Source organism: Macrobrachium nipponense, chromosome 30 (assembly GCF_015104395.2).
Source record: "Macrobrachium nipponense isolate FS-2020 chromosome 30, ASM1510439v2, whole genome shotgun sequence".
NCBI lineage: Eukaryota > Metazoa > Arthropoda > Malacostraca > Decapoda > Palaemonidae > Macrobrachium > Macrobrachium nipponense.
Genome location: NC_087218.1, coordinates 18,790,688 through 18,810,687, shown reverse-complemented (window position 1 = coordinate 18,810,687; position 20,000 = coordinate 18,790,688). Strand labels below are relative to the sequence as shown.

The 20,000-nt window shown below is 37.2% G+C and overlaps 1 protein-coding gene and 1 long non-coding RNA gene across 2 annotated transcripts in view; both read left to right on the top strand.

The window, feature by feature from the left end:
* Window positions 1-20,000, top strand: part of LOC135202350 (rho-related GTP-binding protein RhoU-like) — a 252,203-nt gene that overhangs the window by 187,301 nt on the left and 44,902 nt on the right. The window lies entirely within an intron of this gene.
* LOC135202352 (uncharacterized) overlaps window positions 1-20,000 on the top strand; it is a 101,271-nt gene that overhangs the window by 58,907 nt on the left and 22,364 nt on the right. The window contains exon 3 of the long non-coding RNA XR_010311720.1: window positions 17,238-17,291. This is a non-coding gene — a long non-coding RNA (uncharacterized LOC135202352). The remainder of the gene's footprint in view (window positions 1-17,237; window positions 17,292-20,000) is intronic.

Below are 20,000 nucleotides of genomic sequence, written 5' to 3'. Positions count from 1 at the left end.
GTTTCATAAGTAGTCGACCTTCAGCGGCAGATTTCAGGAGCCCCCTCTCTCTCTCTCTCTCTCTCTCTCTCTCTCTCTCTCTCTCTCTCTCTCTCTCTCTCTCTCTCTGAATGGTAAGAATGAATAATCCCTTTTGGATATTCGTCCTCATCATTCCTTGGCTAATTTTGTCCAGACGTCTTTCTCAAGGAAAAGAAGAGGAGGAGCTATTTCCAGAATGTAGGATTTCGTTTTCTTTGATGGCGCCGAATGGAGTGTTTACTGGGTTTAATTTCTTTTTATTTATAATTTTCCAAGGTGGCATTTTTGTGAAGATTAGGTTTTTGGTCTTTCTGTGCGTCGGACTTTTCATTCGTTGAATATAAATACGTAACGCAAAATATTCTAAATAGATAGTTTAAGTTGACATCAAAATCTGTACGAATATTTTGCATTTTCATATCTCCAGATTATATACCATACCAGAAAATATGGTTTATTTTCCTTTTTTGCAAAAATAAATCTCATTGAGAATTATATTTCGGTAATATTTTAGATTTCGGTTATTTTCGTGATATGTATTAGCATTGCGTAAAAGTAATTAACATTGTGCATGAGGTTTGGAAACATCGGTACGTTTCTGTGTTGTGTATATATATATATATATATATATATATATATATATATATATATATATATCAGAGAGAGAGGAGAGAGAGAGAGACGACGAGAGAGAGAGAGAGAGAGAGAGAGAGAGAGACCTTACATCTTGTTCGGGTTGCCCCAGGTCCCTCAGTGTGAGGCACCTCTAATGTCCCTTACCAGAGAGTTGCTAGTACATCTTCCGGTATATTTTGCATCTTCCAATCTTGGATGGTCTGGGATGCAGTTTAGATATTTGTCGAGCTTATTCTTAAACACATCTACGCTCACTCCTGATATATTCCTCAGATGAGCTGGCAACGCATTGAATAGACGCTGCATTATCGATGCTGGTGCGTAGTGGTATTAATGTCCTGTGTGCTTTCTTATTTTTTCCTTGTATAGGTTTTGGGCACTATTAATCTACCTCTGCTTGCTCTTTCTGATATTTTTAGTTCCATGATATTTTCTGCTATTCCTTCTATCTGTTTTTCCATGCCCCTGAATTATCATGTAGCGTTCTCTTCTCCTTTCTAGACTATATAATTTTAAGAATTGTAGTCTTTCCCGTAGTCTAGGTCCTTAACTTCTTCTATTCTAGCTGTAAAGGACCTTTGTACACTCTCTATTTGTGCAATATCCTTTTGATAGTGTGGGTACCATATCATATTGCAATATTCAAGTGGACTACGAACATATGTTTTATAAAGCATAATCATGTGTTCAGCTTTTCTTGTTTTGAAGTGCCGTAACAACATTCCCATTTTTGCTTTACATTTTGCCATCAGAGTTGCTATTTGATCATTGCATAACATGTTCCTATTCATCATCACACCAGGTCTTTAACTGCTTCCTTATTTTTTGTGATGGTCTCATTATTAGGTCCCTTATATGCATATAGCTTTCTTTCTCTGTCTCCATATTTATTGATTCAAATTTATCAGAGTTTAAATACCATCCTATTTACCTCTGCCCAATCATATACTTTGTTATTGGTCTCTTTGTAGAGCGTTTCCTATCTTCATCACCATTAATTTCTCTACTTATTCTTGTGTCATCTGCGAAACTACTCACTACCGAATCCTTAACATTATTGTCTATGTCTTCAATCATAATAACAAACAGTATTGCAGCTAACACCGTACCTTGCGCCACACCGGATATTACCTTGGCTTCATCCGATTTCTCGTCGTTTGCAATAACTATCTGTTTTCTGTGTGTAAAAATTCTTTTAACCATCTTTCCTACTTTATCCACGATATTGTGTTTTTTTCTAATTTTCTTCGCTAATATATTATGTCTACTTTATCAAAAGCTTTTGCAAAGTCTAAATAAACCACATCTGTTTCATTTCCCGCTTTTCATATTTTTGAATATGTTCTCACGGTAGGACTAACAGTTGGGTTTGTGTACTTTTTCCGGGTACGAAACCATGTTGTCCTTTATTAAACAATTATTTTTTATTAAATGTTTCATAATATTTTTCTTCATTACCCTTTCATACACTTTCATAATATGATGATAGACTCACAGGCCTATAATTACTTGCCTCTAGTCTTGATCCACTTTTGAAAGTAGGGGTAATATATGCTACAATTTGTGCTCATCATAAATCTTGCCTGTATCTACACTTTGTCTTAATAATATTGCAATGGCTTTGCGATAGAATGAACTACTTTCTTTAACAAAATAGCAGGAATTCCATCAGGCCCTGCGAGCAGCTCCATTTTTAATTTCATTAATAGCCTGCACAATATCAGCTTCATTAATATCTATGTCAGCTAAATATTCACTATTTTCATCCCTTACTTCTATATCATTATCTTCATTATCTATTCTAGGGGTGAATTCTCTCTTATATCGTTCTGCCAGTATGTTGCAAATTTCCTTTTTTTCATTCGTTAATCTCCCTTCAATTCTCAGAGGGCTATTTCTATTCTTCTTTTATTCATCTTCTTCGCATATGAGTATATAGTTTGGGGTTTTGCTTGATATTTAATAGGGTTTTTTCTTCCAAGTCCCGTTTTTCATTTTCTTTTGATTGTAATCAATCTTTTGTTCTGCATTTTCTATCTTACTTTTTAGTTCTATAACTTTCCATGCATCTTTTTTCTTTTGCAAGACCTTTTTTCCACTGTCTGATTTTCTGGAACAAGATCCTTCTGTCTCTTGGTATGCATGAATGATGTTTACTTTTCTCTTCGTATATATTTTTCCACTATTTTCTCCAATATATATATATCTCCGCTATTTACCCTTATGTCATCACTTACGAAAATGTTATCCCAATCTTTGTTTAATTCTTCATTTTAATTTCTGACCATTTTATATTTTTACTGTAGAAGTTGTATTTTCCATATCCTTCCCACTTTTTCATTTCTTGCTTATCTCTATTTTCACTTGCTTTGGTAATGAACTGTTAATTCTATGACATTATGGTCTGAAATATCTCGCATTATAAACTATTATTTCTTTAAACATAATTCATCTCGTTCACCAAATACTAGGTCTAAAGTATTTTCCTTTCTTGTTGGCAGGTGATTTATTTGTTGAATGTTGTATTCTAGTAGCATATCTAATAGCTTTTCAAATTGCCTCTTATCTTCTGCACTACTATTACTCTCTTTTTTATATGGTATAAGTACAACCACAATCTCCTATTCGTTCTTTCCATTCTACGAAAGGAAAGTTGAAGTCACCAGATAGGAGAATAGTCCAGTCCTTGTGATTTCTACATATATCATCCAATTTTTCATATTAAGTCAAACTCTTTAGTATTAGGATGGTATATATTACTATGTTCATCAATTTTTCAGATTCAAATTCTACCGCTATTAGTTCACATTCTGAGTTACTATATTTCTCATATATTTTTCCTTGTTTTTTGTCTTTCCCATATATTGCGGTTCCCCCTTGATTCCTATTTTTTCTATCTGATCTATAAGTTTGGAACCCTTTTATTTGATCATCATTCCCAGTCTCTTGGGAATACCAGGTTTCACTTATATTCATTATATCTATTTTCTTTTTCATTTTGGGTTAGTTCTTCTAAGTACTCTATTTCTTTTTGAGTTACTCGTTACTAAACCCTGCGCATTCATCACTATGATGGTTTGCAGTGTTTTCTCCTTCATTTTAATACTGGTAGTAATAAGGATTTTCCATGTCCTCTTTCCTGTTCTGGTATGTTGTTCTTTTTTTCATTTCCAGAAATTCTGACATTAAAAAATCCAACTTTTTCCATATATTTGATCTTCCTTCATCATAATTATTCATTTTGTGTCTGAATCTGCAATTTTCTCCGTTTCTGCAATATCCTCTTGCATAATAAATACAGTTATTATCTCTTGAGTAGAATTTCGGAGCTGATGCTTTGAAATTTTTTGCTGACACCTCTGCATATCTCATTGGTGGTTTGCTTTTCTCTTTACCTGATATTCTTGATTTCTCTCTTTATTTGTTTCTTTCTTATTTTGGATTTTATTACTTGGTTGGTTATTTATTTGATTATGATTCATTGCTACAGGGTGCATATATTTGCATTTTTTGTCGAACTTACATCCTTTTCCTTCTTTTAGGTTTTTACATATTTTTGGATGCAGATCTCTGCAATCATCCCCATATCCATCTAAGTATGCACATTTACCATATATTTCATAGTTTTGACATATCTTAGGATGTTTTGTAGTAACATCTTTCTCCAAATCTGCAATTCCCTCTTTTCAAAAGGTTGCAGATTTTGTCTTTCTTGTCTATTTTTCTCCTCATTCCCGTCATTGTATTAGATCTGGGTAGAGCCTCTTCGGGATTTGCTTTTCTGTTGTCATATCGTAATTTATTTCTTCGTAGGTATGCTGCTTTATTGCCTCATATGTAGTATCAATGAGTATCTCTGCATCCATACTTTTATCTTGTTCTTTTTTCCTTATTTTTTTCTGTCATTTCATTTTTGTTTACTTCTCTTCCGTTTTCCTCTTCTTCTTTTTCTTCTTCTTCTTCCTCTTCCTCTTCTTCTTCATCCTCAACTATTTGTACATTCAATCTTGATTTAATAACATTGTCTATCCATGATAGACATGTTGAACAAAAAATTCTTGTATCTTTTCTCAAATCTTGTATTACCTCAGCACACTGTGGATGGGTCGGGATGTTGCATGCAGCACATTTTCTGATTAGGTTTTGTGGATTGACTATGCTATACCAAACCTTCACAGTTTGCATGCTTTTGCATTCTTTTTCCTAATGCATCAATTAGGATATTCACAAGATTCACCTTATTCATTTTCTTTGTCGAATATGTTTGGTTTATGTATATTTTCTTTATGAGTCTCTTGACCACTTGGATTTTTTATTTGGAACTTCTTCAATTATTTTCAAGATGTTTTCATTAGATTTGTTCCAGTTTGAAGGATTATATCCTTCTAATATATCTATGAATGCTTTTGTATCTTTTTGGTTAGGACTGTTGCTGATTTCATAGATGAGAAATGCCAGTTCCCTTCCTGCTACCTCATCGTATTGCGAATCTGCTAAACACGCCAAATTACGCCACCTCTTCCCGCAGTTGGAACTTACTGCCATCTTGTTCTGATTTATAGTATTACACTTGATAAACTAACTTAGAAGACGCTTTATCCTACTATTTTTACACTAATCTTATCACCGATAGTTCACGAACACTTCTAGATATTTCTCAAATTCTAGTCGTATGTTAAACTTGTGATATCTGTTGATTAATCTGACTTCACGCGGGTACGTCTCACCAAGCAAGATGGCTACTACGAGAGACATGTTGAACAAAAAATTCTTGTATCTTTTCTCAAATCTTGTATTACCTCAGCACACTGTGGATGGGTCGGGATGTTGCATGCAGCACATTTTCTGATTAGGTTTTGTGGATTGACTATGCTATAAAAATAATACCCAAACCTTACCACAGATTTGCATGCTTTTGGCATTCTTTTTCCAAGGAGAGAGAGAGAGGACGAGAGAGAGAGAGAGAGAGAGAGAGAGAGAGAGAGAGATAGATTTGATGTATAAGATGATTTAAGTTCCTTCTTTGAAAGTCCCTTAGTAACTAGAAACAAAACGTGTATATAGTATTTGCAAATCAGTCTACATGTCAGTTGAACTTATTATTTCTGAAGTTATATAATTTCATCTTTCGTTATTCTCTGTACATAACCAAACCACCTCTACGAGCTTTCCTGTCCTTTCTACTATGCTAACCATTTTAAAAATCCAGTTGTCATTCTTGACTGCGCATTTACTTTCGAGAAACATATCGGCTCCATCTCTTTTGCAGTTATGCACATATTTGTCATATTTTGAAAGTCTTTCAAGGCTTTTTTTAAGGCCCGTTTCTTGCGAGGAAATGTTTTGTTGATTCTTTTATTCTGTCGCGTTTTGAATATTGTTCTCCGGTTTCGTCTTAAGTCGCCGAAATCGTTGAGTAAAAACTTGATTTATTGTACATTTCTTATCCCCGATCTTCGCATGAATCACTGGCCAAGTTTCTTTATGAGTTCTTTGTGGAAGTTTTATAAGGCATTTCATTATTCTGATCATCCTTTGCATTTAGATTTCCAATACTGGAATCCTCCACGCTGTGCCTTGACACGCAGTAAATCCTGACATCCTTGCCTATTCTTTTGTGTGCTCTAGAAGTTTGTTCCAGGTGGGACCTGATTATGGAGTTGCCTTCCTGGTCATTCATATTTTTTTTTCAACTGTGACAAACTTGGAAAACGACCTAACGAGGAAAGTGTGTAGCCTTGTCGGAGGTAGCAGCAATATTTAGGATAAGGCAGTCATAAAATTTCGTGATAATATTATTATTATTATTATTATTATTATTATTATTATTATTATTATTATTATTATTATTATATCAGTTTCAGGACAGCAATAATTATATGTCTCCAGATTTATAAAATTAGGTTTGATCATATTCTCCCAAAGAATAATAATAAAGATATTTTTCTGTGTGACATTTTTTTCTTGTGATTCTGTTACAAGTAATCATGTTTTTCTTAGGAGGTTACAGTCTCTCCATTGAGCCTATTGGAATTATGAATAATTATTTCTACCTTTTATACTATGAATGGAATTCTCACCACTGATGGCATGGCCCAGTGGTCCAGTCGTTATGAAATCCCTTTTGGAAGTCGACCAGCTGTTACTGATAAAAAGAGCTTCGGGTTGCAAGATAGCTATCATAGCCACCGGAGTTTTTTGGGGACAGAGGACCCTCTGGTCCTCTCGTGTTCCTTCGGACAAAAACGCCTTAATTTTAGAATGATAAAGAAGCTTTATTATGCGCTCAACGTCTGGCCAGGTGTCGGGGATAATAGTTTTTTTTCTCTCTCTCTCTCTCTCTCTCTCTCTCTCTCTCTCTCTCTCTCTCACTCTCTCTCTCTCTCCTCTCTCCAGAACTGTAGGTTGTGCTTTCAATTTCAGTCTCAGACTATATTGAGTTTTGTCGTTATATTTGTGTTTGGTTGCCATATTTTTTTTATATTAGAAGCATTTCGGTATACCTATATGGGAATTTTTATATTTTTCCATGCTATCTTTTCCTTTTAAAGGGGTAACACTTGCTGTATATTAATTCATGATTTCTTTAGTTTTGTTATGTTTGAGTTATTTTTTTCATTGTTATATATATATATATATATATATATATATATATATATATATATATATATATATAGAACGCCGAAATGTAGAAAGTAAGTATTATATTTCAGAGACTGGTGTCTCTCTCTTCATTACCTACCTGAAGAGAGATACAGCAGTCTCTGAAATATAGTATTTACTTTCTATATATTGGCATTTTTATTGGCTCCTTTTACATATATACGTATGTATGTATATTCCTTTATTGTGTGGTGATTAAAGTATTAAGATTTTGAATGTCTCCTCTATCATTTTGTAAAGGTTTGGGAGAACTAGAACTAGAAATTACGCGCTAACCTGACTGGGGGCCTCACTCCTAATCCCATGTCGCTAATGCTATTTCTCAGTCGTTATTAGGCTGTCCAGCTGTCGTCTGGGGTCCCTCTAACCAAAGGTGCTGTCGATCTCCCCTCTGGCGCAGATGTTTACCCAACAGCCGAGACGTGTTGACATTGCGCTGGAATTCTGTTGACATTGTTCAGCCGAAACGTGTTTTGATTTCACAAGAACGGAAGCCATCCTTTATTGGAGACGAAGTGCATGGCACCAGAGACCGCGGTGCCCATTCTGCTGCTAAATCCCTCCCTCTCCTCCTCTCTCTCTCTCTCTCTCTCTCTCTCTCTCTCTCTCTCTCTCTCCTCTCTCTCTCTCTCTCTCTCTCTCTCTTCCCCCCCCTCTTAAAAAAAAAAAAAGAGGAGGAGGAGGAGGAGGGAGAGAGAGAGATTTTAGCATATGGTAGCTTGTGACTCTGCAGTGACCCAGAATATTGAATAGGGCTCTTTGCTACTGCAACTTTTTCGGGAGGCTGAGATTGGGCGGTGGGTGGTTAGGTGGAGTTCTTTGGCACCGCACCGCTTCTCCCTCCCCCTCCCATGGTCCTCCTCCCTCCCATATTTCTTCCCCCTCCCTACCTCATTCTCTCCCCCTCCTCTTCCACTTCCCCCCACCACCTCCCAAAATGCCATATAAGTCTTCGTTGCATTGAATCGCCACTCTCACTCTCATTAAGGAAGTTCTGAGATGGAAGTGGTTGTTGTTGCACACATCTGTTTGCTCAGAATATGGTGATGGTGTGACCTCTCTCTCTCTCTCTCTCTCTCTCTCTCTCTCTCTCTCTCTCTCTCTCTCTATCTGTTAGCTTTCTGATCACATACTAGGGAGGAAATATTCGTACAATGCGGAATTTCAGTAAAAACTAAATAGGCTTTTCTCTCTCTCTCTCTCTCTCTCTCTCTCTCTCTCTCTCTCTCTCTCTCATCTTTTAGCTTTCTGATCACATACTAGGGAAGAAATATTCGTACAATGCGGCGAAATTTCAGTTAAAACTAAATAGGCTTCTATAGATTGAACCTTCACAATAGTGCCGTCAAAACGTATTTACATTTACTATTGTGTTGGTAAAGGCTTACTATTGGTTTCCTTATAATTTCTTGTGTTTAAAGACAGCTGGTGTTCCCTTTTGTCTTAACGTCGAGCTTTCAGTTTTAGACTTTTTTTTTTTTTTTTTTTTTTTTTTTTTTTTTTTTTTTTTTTTGCAAGTCGTTTAAGTATATTTTTCGCCAGAAGTTAGTGTTAGGACCTTTACCGAATACGTTTTTGTTTTTTTTCACGTGAATTAACGGAACAGATAATTGGTTACAAGTTGTATTTTATTGTTATTTACATTTATTTATCTATTTTTGAATGTACGCACATCCCTGTGAAGTGTAAAAGGCCAATATTGCCTTGGTAACCAATTTGCCTTTCTGTAGGATGATGATGAGTCCAATAAGTTGCATATATGCAAGTATAAATAAAAAGCAGATGAGAAACAAGCAATGTTGATAATAAATTTAGAAAATTAATGTATTGCATTTATTTAGGCAAAGAAAGACACAATTGTAGCTTTTTTGTTACCTTCTTAAAATCAATAGCTTCTGTACATACATACGCACATTATATATATGTGTGTGTGCGCGCGCGTGTGTGCCGCAGAGAAAAAAAAACTATTTTCAACGATGTGAGTGCATTGGCATGCATTAGCTCTTCTGAATCGCAAGCCCATAAGATTTGAACTCTAAAATGTGGTAATTATATTCCATCGTACGCTCGACTTATATCCGCTTGTCTGCACTTAGTCACGTCACCTGGTTATTGAGTGATTAAGGATCTGCGTCGTGCTTCTGCATCACCTTGATGACGCAATTAAGAAACTTTGCAGGTTGTTGCAACTTAAAGAATGACTGTTGCGTTTTTTCTTTTTGACATGACATGGTAATTCTCCCTCACCAGTCTTGTGGTGTATTACCCGAGATAATGCAAAATGGAAGGCCTTTTTTTTTTCTTTCTTTTTTTTTCTTTTAATGTGCGAGGGTGTAAAGTTCAGGTAATTCCAAAACCTTGAGCATAATAGCGGAAAGGGAAATGTAATGTTAACTTAGAATTGCAGAAATTAAGAGGAAGTCGCGTGTTTTTGTAATGAGCCTGAGAGGGGTTTTAGCACTGTGTTAGTTTGAGTCAAGAATGAATTGTTTATTCATCATGTATCTTTGTTATGCTAAGCAAATATTATTATTATCGTCGAGCTTTGTCCCCTACCAAGGAAGGAGTGGCTTCCTTAAAAATGAAAAGGGCAAGGTAGTGATCACTGCCACATTCACGAGGATATTGAACTGGGGATGAAGCCTTGTGCAAAAAAAAAAAAAAAAAAAAATTAAATAAAAATAAAATAGATAAATAAATGAATAAATAACCTGGATAAACGTGAGAAAAATGGAAATAGGAGGTAAATTCCAAAGCTTAGCCGTGAAGAAAGTAAAGCCTTCGTTTAACAGTTCCATAGAGAAAAATTGGCTCAACGGAATTCTCGCTCCGTTGTCTTGACGAGGTGACAACGACGTCGTGTATACGGGATACTTGGAAGATAAAGACAAGACGATTTATGGATCTAGGTTAGCATATCGCCAGGGATCTGGGTTAGTTTATCCCCAAGGATACTCGCAAAACTAGCAGTGCTGTATCAATAACCTTTGATTTTTAGGTGCTGGTCCAGCTTTTGTAGAAACTTACTCCTGATCTGCTTATCAGTGCTGTTAAGTGCACTGACAAATCATAGATAAGAGCGCGGAGGATCGCTGTTATATGTCACCTTATGTTTTTATATTGCGATCATTATATCTTGAAGAGTATATTCGTTTTCTGGTATCTGTTGTGATAATTATGTGGTATATGTGAAGGAAACTTACGACATTCTTTACTAAAGTAAAAGGTATATTCTACATAGCAGCATGGCGTTTGGCACACAAATTCTCTCTCTCTCTCTCTCTCTCTCTCTCTCTCTCTCTCTCTCTCTCTCTCTCTCTCTCTCTCTCTCTCTTTCTGAAGGGACAGAAGAGTCAAAATCGTGTGTTGTAATGCAGACACCCGCATCTCCGTAATCAGTAGTTATAAGCTCCCCTCGAGAATAGGAGTTTAGCCCATCGAATCCAGCTGAGATGAGGTGTTGTATCTTGGGATTTCACGCTTTAGACCCTCCAGCCCACAGGCCATTCGTCTGCTTTATTGGAGTGTTTGTTTGGTTAAAATGAGCTTTCTTGTGTGTGTGTGTGTGTGTTTTTCTTTTTTAGATTAACTTTTGTTCCATTCATATTTAGGTTGGGATGCTAACCCCGTGAGGTTTTTAAGAACTGAATTCAGTGATTTAGCTGATCTGCTGGCATATTGGTTAGCGTCGTGGAATGCCACTCACATATCGCGGGTTCGCGTCTCCCTCAGGCCGATGCAAACTCACTGGCTCTGTATCATGATCAGTTACTGCTGCAGTGTGGGGTCTGCGGGTTTGAGAGGTTGAAACCAGCATTTTTTGAAAGCTTGGATTTCAAATCAATGGCCCCTTTGGTGTGCTTGTACCATGCGAATAGGTATCATCTACTGAAATAATAAATAATAATAATTTGGGTAAATTGCTGGATGATTACCGTTTCAAGTTCTGTGTAGTTTATCTTTTTGATTATTTAGGATTCTTTTTCTCTATTTAGCAGGCCGGTCTTTAATATCAAAGTACTCTTTAATTGAAAATATTTGCTCGTCACGAGTTTTAAAGCAGTTTGCATTAAAATATCCCTTTCTCTTAAGCTTTTACCATTCTGAAAATTAGATGGAAACGAGATGACAAGCAGATATGGTGAGAGACAAGCAGATATGGTGAGAGAGAGAGAGAGAGAGAGAGAGAGAGAGAGAGAGAGAGAGAGAGAGAGAGAGAGAGAAATGAAGGTTCTATTAATAATTGCCTCAGTAGACCTGGATTGAACTGACCTTCGCTCAAGTATGTGTTCTTTTGATATTTTTCTCCTTTCTATTTTACAAAAGTTTTGTCTTTTTTCATGTAGTATGTGGGTTGCGGTGATTGATTGCCAGTGACGTCACGGCTCTATTTTTAGGACTGGGTGGGTGTTCGTTTGATATGTTAAGATACGTTGACGGATTATGCAGGTTTGTTCTTAAATGGTAAAAGCGCATTGGATGGTGCGCTTGCCGTCGGAAAGGTCTTCGCGGAGTGACCTCGAGTGCGAATATCATAAGTTTCTTCCGAGTTTCCCTTTTGGTCTTTGGTGCCAGTGCATGAAACCGATCACTTAATCAGAGTTGTGATCAGAGGTGCTCAGATGAAACTTTCCTTAACTTGGCAGACGGAATGGAAATTTTATATCCTGGCCAATATAAAAAGGTGTTGAGAGAGAGAGAGAGAGAGAGAGAGAGAGAGAGAGAGAGAGAGAGAGAGAGAGAGAGAGAGAGAGAGAGAGCTTTCCTTTTAAACAATATATTAAGTTTAAGGAAACATACAAGCCGCAAAAGAGTTCCGTAACTTTACGTTGAATTAGAATGATCAGTAAAAAAGACAAACGGGTGTTATCCAAGATTTCCAAGTATATATAACTAAAGTATCTTGGCTTACCTTCCTCTCTTGTGACGTAGCAGTGTCTTACAATGAATTCCCGTCCCTAGTCCTTTGTGTACTTCCCCAATTAAGAATTGCATCGCAGGGAGCAACCTCACAAGTTAGGGCAAAGGCGTTTCTGTAAGGAAATGCCCCGTGACCTCGGAACTCATAGGCGACGTAGGTTCTCCAGATTTTACCAGTTCAAGGAAATTGTGTGTGGCTCGATATTGGTCAGGTAAAACTCACTACGGCACCCTTAGAGCTAATCTTATAGTTGCTGCAACAGATGATTTCATCATTTATATGCTGCGGACTCAACTCGGTTTTATTTATTTATTTTTTTGTAATACATATTGATTGGGTTAACCGTGCAGTTTCCTTGTTATCTTTCATAATGTAAGTTCGATTTGTGGTTTCCGATGGAAATAGATAAATAAATTAATGTTTTGGAGATGAATTTATCATAGAAAATACATTTTTCTCACTGAACTGGAAACGACTTTGCTTTTAGTGTCGGTATATAGATGCTCTCAGTCTCACCAGTTGCTTTTCTCTCATCTTATGTATTTTGCTTCTCTCTCTCTCTCTCTCTCTCTCTCTCTCTCTCTCTCTCTCTCTCTCTCTCTCTCTCTCACGCTTCAGTAGTGCATGTTTTACCTGCTCATTTAAAACCTGAGGCAATTAAAGGCAAAGCCATTCTTTCCACCGAGCAGCCAAGACACAACACGATCTGGATTTAATGGGATGAGGCCGCTTCTAAAAGCGATTTTACGGCGACAAGGAAATCTACCGCTTGTAGGAGCTCAATTAAGAAATGAGAACGACGCTCTTCTTCGTCTTCTTCTTCTTCTTCTTCTTCTTCTTCTTGTTCGTCCAATTTGTTATCGGGACGGTCATTAACGCTTCGTGTCCGTCGCTTTATCTCCAGACATCTGAATGGTTTTGCTGAAGATCGTTAAGTTGGCCTTCGTGGATGTCCGGATTGCCTGTGGCAAGGGGGATGGGTGTGGGTGGAGGGGGAGGGTTGTATATGTGGGATGAGGTAGAGGGTTCAATGATTGCAATGATTGGCAATTTACCTGGGAATTAAATGGTTGAATAGACAGCCCTGTCTTTGGTTTTGGAATGCTTTTTTTATACTAATGATTTTCATGATCATTGCTTCAATTACTATTGTTGTTCTGTGCATTATTATTGGTTTTATTCGTTGTTATATTAAGCTTGTGATGGTGATGGAAGTGAAGATGATGTTGAATGTGATTCTGATTGAGAAGTGATCATGATGAATGCAAAATACTCCAGGATGGCGAGTTGATTTAGAGTTACCTTCGTTTTATTTTGTCTTTCGCTCACTATGTCATTCCCTTACCAATGACTTTATTTAATAATAATAATAATAATAATAATAATAATATAATAATAATAATAATAATAATAATAATAATAAGAAGAAGAAGAAGAAGAAGAAGAAGAAGAAAGGTATCACCCATTGTGTCGCAATACCATGGGACACCAGAGTTGAAGAGAAAGAGAGGGAAAAAATGGATAAGTATCAAGACCTGAAAATAGAAATAAGAAGGATATGGGATATGCCAGTGGAAATTGTACCCATAATCATAGGAACACTAGGCACGATCCCAAGATCCCTGAAAAAGAATCTGGAAAAACTAGAGGCTGAAGTAGGTCCAGGACTCATGCAAAAGAGTGTGATCCTAGAAACGGCGCACATAGTAAGAAAGAGGGATGGAATGGAACCTAAGGAAAGGAGGACAGGTACGCAACCCGGAACCCCACACTATAAATGCCACCCAGTCGAATTGGAGGACTGTGATAAAGCAAAAAAAAAAAAAAAATAATAATAACAATGATAATAATAATAATTGTAATAATAACAACAATAATCTTCTGAATATGGAAAAAGATACTTGTTTACTTGTAAGAGTGCTAAGTAAAATACTTTGTAAATACTTACAAGTAAACAACTTATACTTGTTTCTTTATCCAGTAATAATAATAATAGTAGTGGGGTCGGTTTTTGTGGGAGCCATTAAAAAATAGGGTCGGATTAACAGCAACAATAGATTTTACTTCACAAATATTTATTTAGAATTACGTAGAAAGCAATAGAACAAGGTTATTACAATTATCTCTTTTTAATGGCCTTTAAAGGTTTTTAGTGGTGATCTAAAGAGCAACTGATCTTGCCCCATTTATTTTTTGTTTATTTGACATTGATCCACCCTTCTTACTCAGCTGAGCAAGTGGCCTTGTGCTCTCTCTCATTTTTAAGAAGTTTCGAAAAATCTTGTCATCCTGAAGTCTTTTGGGATTGTCGTCCAGGAGACGATGTTCTGGGAGATAATTCGAGACTTACCCTTTTCAAAGCCTTTATCCTTCAAGCTTCTTTATTATTTTCAATCCCTATTTTCAGCATTGGTCCGTTTTTCACCGTTGTTGTGATTTTTTTTTAGATTAGCATAATTTAGGTTATTCTCATAGAAGTGTATTAAGTCGTCGTTTATAAGCTCTGTTTCTTATTTACTATTTGCTGTTCAAGAATATTACAATATGTTCATTGTTAACCAATTTCTCACTGACTTATATTAATGGCTGAATTTTTTTTGTCACCCAGCCATTGCATATTGCTTTGATAAAACATTTTTTGTTGACTATTGATCGTGTATGTATATCATTATGTATGCATATATATATGTGTTTGTCTATACACCTATAGATATATATAGATATTATATATTATATTGATATATATATACCATATAATAATATAGATACTATATAATAATATATATTATATTATAATATATATATAATTAAAATTATACAAGAATTATAATGATTTTGCTCACTACCGCCGCAAAGCAACCTGCCCTCCCCACTCTCCATTTGGACGTTGTTCGTCTCAAGGAAGAAAGTTTAAAAGTCCACTCATGGAATGAAAGAGACTCGGCCAGACTCCCCCCTTCCTCCCCCCTCTTTCATTCTTGTGGGTGGGTTGGAGGCTGGGAGCGGCGTAAAGTATCTGACCCGTGAAGGGAAGAGGAAGACTATGAGAGAGAGAGAGAGAGAGAGAGAGAGAGAGAGAGAGAGAGAGAGGATGATAATGATGAACTTCGGTTGCGTTCATTGTATGTTGTTTATATATGTATATATGTGTGTGTTGTGTGTTTTTGTAGAGAGAGAGAGAGAGTTACAAGGATTAGAATGTCACTCAAGATTTGTTGGTCCATCCGAGGAGACGTCGTGAGCTCACTTATCTCTAGGAGTAGGTTTTACTCTTCATTCACAGTCTGATGAGAGAGAGAGAGAGAGAGAGAGAGAGAGAGAGAGAGAGAAGAGAGCGGCCAGGGGTAAGAAACAATTGTAATAACAAGTTAAAGGGGCAGAGAGAGACGAGAGAGAGAGAGAGAGAATAGGATGGAAATGATGGAATGCAATAATGTGTTAGAGAAGCAGGTTGAGGGGTGAGGGGTAAAGACGGAGTCGAGTAGAGGATGAAGACGATGGCGCTTTAGGGCAAAAGAGGAGTGGGAGTGGGAGTGTTGGCGGAGGAAGAGGGGTGTGGGGGGAGGGGGGAAGAAGGTGTCATGCCAATGGAGGCTGCTGTTGCAGCAGCGGCGGCGGCGGCGGCGGCCTGCATGGCCAAGGTGTTTACACAAGTCCTTGCAACCTTGGCATTCTACCGGTCAACACTCCCACGCAGCTCCTCCTCCTCCTCCTCCTCCTCCTCCTCCTCCTCCTCTTCTTCATAATCTTTTCTCTTTTTTTTTTTCCTTTCAAAGGACATTTCCTATAGTCTACTACCTCGTCCTTCCTCTTCTGTTTCTCCTTCCACTTCTCTTCTCCCTCTGTCCCCATTATATGCAGTTATTTTGATTTTGTTAATTTCTCTGTGTACCTCTCCGTCTTCCTCCATTATGTCCTTAATTTTTTCTCTCTTTTCCTCTTCCACGAACTTTAGATTTGTCATACTTCCTCGTTATTCTCCTGACTGACTTCTCGTCTCTCTCTCTCTTCTCTCTACTCTCTTGCTCCTTCCTTCTCTCTCTCTCTTCTCTCCTCTCTCCTCCATAACTTCGCTTTCCCCCCAAGTTATTTCCCTATTTCAGGCGTTACATCAATACCCCTCACCAATCCCTGCCATTTCATTAATTGCCTTATATTAAAACAACACTTTACCTGAAAGCACTTTCGACTCGGCCCTGACCTATTGTTACAACGCTTAACCGTTCACATTGTCATTATGATTTTCAGGACAAATTGTTGTCACGTCACTCGAGTGAACGATTATGATCGTATGTCTCATGACCATCGATTTGGAACATCTTTTTTTTTTTTTTTTTCCCTTCCTGCCCGCCCTCCGTTTATTCCAAGTTTTCCCATTTCTCCTCCCCCTTCTCCTCCATCATTCTCTCCTCGAAATCTCCATAAATCATGTCGTTATTCTCGGTCGCTTCGATTTGGATGCTAGGGGCTTTGTTCTTCGGTGCAAGTAACTTAAGAGAGAGACCTCCAAGAAAGACGTGTTCTCTCTCTCTCTCTCTCTCTCTCTCTCTCTCTCTCTCTCTCTCTCTCTCTCTAGGTGGTAGAACTCTCAAGATGAGGTGTTAGGAAACTGTCGTACCCGGCTGTATCCAGTTGAGTGTAATTTTTTGTACTTGAAGTTTTCAGAGGGACTGTATATACAACATAATCGTCCCCTCGTATATCTGACATTAAGTGTTTACACTTGCGTATATGTTAATCCAGGTGCTTGAGTGAACACTCACTTACATACATACATACATACATACATACATACATACATACATACATATATATGTATATACATATACATATATATATATATATATATATATATATATATATATATATTATAATATACGTATATATATACAATCATTGCAGGATTTTATAAATGCAATCATTTTATTGTTAAATGTGTAGAAATTGTTTTATTTCTTTATGAGGTTGATATTAACTGTTTTTTTCTCTTTCGCAGGTGAGTGTCAACTCAATTCAGTGTGGAAGTCTATATCGACAGTGTTAGTTTAGTGTGAGTATTTTTCATATTATATGCGATTTAATGTATTTCTCTCTCTCTCTCTCTCTCTCTCTCTCTCTCTCTCTCTCTCTCTCTCTCTCTCTCTCTCTCTTTATATCGGTGATCGTGTTTGCATGCGAGTCTATATCCTATTGTAGGCAAAGGATTTCATTGTGGGAGCATTCTCCTTTCATTAGTATCTCTCTCTCTCTCCTCTCTCTCTCTCTCTCTCTCTCTCTCTCTCTCTCTCTCCTCTCTCTCTCTCTCTTTATATATATATATATAATATTATATATATATATATATATATGTGTGTGTGTGTGTGTGTGTGTGTGTGTGTGTATGTAAATGGAATGGAATGGAATCATGTGGAAAGTTTTATAAATATTTCAGCGATAAACTGCCGTCATTCTCTCTCTCTCTCCTCTCTCTCTCTCTCTCTCTCATTATGCACTCCTGGCAGTTGTCCTGAAGCATCTTTCCAGCCAGCGCGCTCTGCTGTGTCAGTGCAGATTGCAGACAGAGCAAATTAGATTGCAGCTCAAGAATTGGCAATTAACTGTGCTTGTTAGAAGAATCAGAGTATTTGTCACAAGGCTTTGAGTCCTTCTAGAATGCGGAGGATGGCCGTTGATATGTAGGGGAAATGCTCTTCATTATATTCGAATTCTTGACTGAGTTAGGCAAGCATTTAGCTTTTTTTGAGTTTCGTAAGCAAGTTGTTGAAAGCGGAGGTTGAGAAAGTGGCCTCTTAGATGTACTTATTTATATATTCGTTTGTTTATTTATTTATTTATTTGGTGATTATTCAAGTGTGTAAAGTACTTTGCGAATTTTCAGAAAAAGGCGCTATATTTATTGTTATAATTACTTCTATTCCAATATTTATTTAATGATGTAACGTTGTATACCATACAAACCATGTTTCATATCCTTTGTTTATAAGAACTTGTGAAATTCGCATTAAAATACGCGAAAGAAAAATACGTCATGCGATTTTGAAGTCTTGAGTCAATATTGATACCGAGAAATAGCTGATAAAATTTCATTCACTTTGTGACATCATATCCTGCTTCTCCCACTAGTGTCGCTTTTATTTGTTTTCGAGTCTCAAGCCTTTTTAGAAGTCGATGCAGATGAGTTCGAATTCTTGTTTACACGGCGAAGTCGATTGTCATTCACCTCTCGATGGTTTATCGGGGTTCGATTGGTGGATGATTCGGAAGAATGTCGCGTCTTGAAGGAAACATCTTAACATTTTATTTTAGTTTTAAAGCGTTTGCTTCAAGTATTTATTGAGTGTTGGAGGTTACTGAAGGTCTGGTTTTTTTCTTTTTAAAAGTTTGTTGGCGGATTTCGAGACTAAGAGGCTAGAGATAATTGAGTAAAAGTAATTTTATAAATTACTTTTATTGAATTGGTAGATCTTGCTTTTAAAGTTAAGGTATTTCTAGGCTCGGCCATATGAATGTTCATCGTATCATCATCATAATCGCCTTCAACGCCGCGTGACTCAAAGGGCCTCTGTGAATATTTACGTAGCTGACACCATTACGCACTATTCTCCGAGAGGCTACGGGAAAGGCATCATTACCTGGATTCCATATAAGGAGCTTCTTTAGTTTCTCTTATTATATCATTTGTAACTGTCCTGTCGTCTGACTTATGATGAAGATTTATTCTCAAATCGACAAGCTCTTTTAGGCTTTCAGTGGTTCTCGAACTTTTTCTGGTCGTTACCCACTTTTCATACAGGGTAACTGTCCATAGCCCACCGCCAAGCATAACCCATATATGCATACAACCCGTGGTTTTACTTATACATATCCTCAGATTGTGGCCCCATGCATTATGCTACATGGCCCCCCAGGGGGGTGCCAATGGAACCAATGTGTTTAGAGGTAGTTTGATTGTCATGCCTTGATTCGTTTTCGTATGTGATTTCCGCGTGGTTGATTTCCAAATTTTATTGGATCTAATGTAAGCTTGATTTGCAATATTTTTTTTTAGTCTCACTAAATTGCAACTCAGGAGAACATGATGCTGATTAACAATAATAACCATAATTGATGTTGTGAAAGCGAAGGTTTTTCCTGAAATCCTAAATCGAAAGGAGTTTCATTTCTGTGAAGGCTATCCTGAAAAGCGACTGTAAAAAGAAATTGATTAAGAAACAATTCCAGAGGGTGAACTCCGTTGGCCTCCAAGGGAGGAAGGCCTGAACAACTTGGAGTCGGATTTCGTGGAAGCGACTCGAGAGTTTGTAAGTCAAAAGTGCCAATGAGTCCGAACGTGTTTTCTGTCTCAAAGGTTGGAGAGGAAATTACGGGACCTTTACTAATTTGCGTCTGAGGAAAGGAAATTAACTGGTGTTGGGAAGGCCGCGATCGGCTGACGAAAGGATTGACCCTTAATAACTGGTGTTTCATTCTTCGTATAAAACTGGGGAAATTGGTTTAATTCTCTCTCTCTCTCTCTCTCTCTCTCTCTCTCTCTCTCTCTCTCTCTCATTCCAATAAACAAGCACTAAAATATATTCTCTCTCTCATTTCAATAAACAAGCATATACTGAAATGTACTATACCGACATTTGGCAAAATACGGTTTTATGAAAACTTACGCTTATGTTAGAGATTACACGAGATGTTAGATGAGAGAGAGAGGAGAGAGAGAGAGAGAGAGAGAGAGAGAGAGAGGTTCGGATTCATTCGGTTGCTGCAA